This window comes from Arachis duranensis, unplaced genomic scaffold (assembly GCF_000817695.3).
Source record: "Arachis duranensis cultivar V14167 unplaced genomic scaffold, aradu.V14167.gnm2.J7QH unplaced_Scaffold_19261, whole genome shotgun sequence".
NCBI lineage: Eukaryota > Viridiplantae > Streptophyta > Magnoliopsida > Fabales > Fabaceae > Arachis > Arachis duranensis.
In genome coordinates this window covers 114,882-116,527 of record NW_026264497.1, presented here as the reverse complement: position 1 = coordinate 116,527, position 1,646 = coordinate 114,882, and positions in this window count along the sequence as shown.

Below are 1,646 nucleotides of genomic sequence, written 5' to 3'. Positions count from 1 at the left end.
ATGTCTGCTGGGGTCGTTGCAACGGAGACAGGGCGGCTTGCAACGTCGGCCGTTGCCGTTGCACCAGAGGCAGGGCGCGTTGCAGCGTTGGCTGGGGGCCGTTGCAACAGATGCTGGGGGCGTTGCAACAGATGCTGGGGGCGTTGCAGCGTCGGCTGGGGGCCGTTGCAACAGATGCTGGGGGCGTTGCAGCGTTGGCTGGGGTCGTTGCAACAGAGGCAGGGCGCCATGCAACGCTGGCCGTGGCCGTTGCACCGGAGGCAGGGTGCGTTGCAGCATTGGCTGGGGGCCGTTGCAACGGATGCTGTGCGTGTTGCAACGTTGGCTGGGGACGTTGCAACGGATGCTGGTCGGCTTGTGCAACGTCGGCCTTGGCCGTTGCAACGGACGCTGGTCGGCTTTCAACGGACGCTGGGAGCGTTGCAACGCATGCTGGGCGCGATGCATCGTTGGCTGGGAGCATTGCAACGGAGGCTGGGTTTGGTGCATCGTTGGCTGGGAGCGTTGCAACGGAGGCACCCGCCGTTGCAACGATGGCTCGGAGCGTTGCAACGGAGGAGCCAAAATTTCATATCTCACAATTGGCTCGTGCACTTTTCCTGAAATTTTGAGGGAACCTTGGTAATATTATTTAAAGGCTGCACAAAAAAATCCAGGTCAAAAATCGCACTTTTGCTCCGTTTTTCATTTTTTTTGAATTTCCGGCTCTTCGGGTGGGAAAAAAATCGGCAAAAAAAATCCACACGGTGTAAATTCACCAAATTTGGTGGATGGAAAGATCTTATTTTTCTAGAGATTGTCGCAAAAAACGGCGTCAAAATTCGACCTCTAGAGCAGTTTCCTTGAGTATGTCTCCTCACGGAAAAGGATGTCTACCCGTGGCACTTTGGTAATGGCTCGGCAGCCTATTATAGGGGGGAGGGGTGTCGTGCTGCCGAAACTCGAGTTGCCCAAAGGCTTGCTGGGCGCAATGCCAGCAAGATGCACGATGCCTTGCCATCCCCTAGGCACACTAGCTAGCCCGTTGTGGTTGTGGTGTGCCACTAGCAAGCCCGTTGTGGTTGTGGTGTGCCGTCGGGGTCCCCGCCCCCGGTCCAAGGTTGAGCACGGGCGTCGGGCTGCTGCACACCCCGATCACCAAAGGACCAAGAAGGGAAACACGTCCATGCATGCCCCATCTGGGCACCACCTTGGGAGCATGGCGTGGTGGAGTTGTGCCTTGTGCACCCGCGGCGTGCTCGCCCTACGTCTAGGGTCGACGCAAGACGGTGCCTGATGCGGTGTTAGTTTTGTTGTGCGTGTTGCCTAATCTAGACGGTGCGGCTGTTCGATTATCGCCCGAAGCAACTAACGCCTCGGGCTGTCCCTTGAATGTTCTTCGTCGCTTCCTCCGAACCCTGCCCAGCGGAGTCGGCTCGGCACTCCCGTATGCTTCCGCTTGCCTGCACGCTCCAAGGCGTGCTGGGGGCGGTCGGTCCGGGCGTGCTGGGTTTGCGGACCGTGGTGGCGGATGAGCGGTGTGCGGGTTGTGAGTGTGTCTAGCTCCTTGCCTCGTGCACCGAACGGCCGCGCTGAAACTCGAGTTGCCCAAAGGCTTGCTTGGCGCAATGCGAGCAAGGTGAGATGCCCAAAGGCTTGCTGGGAGC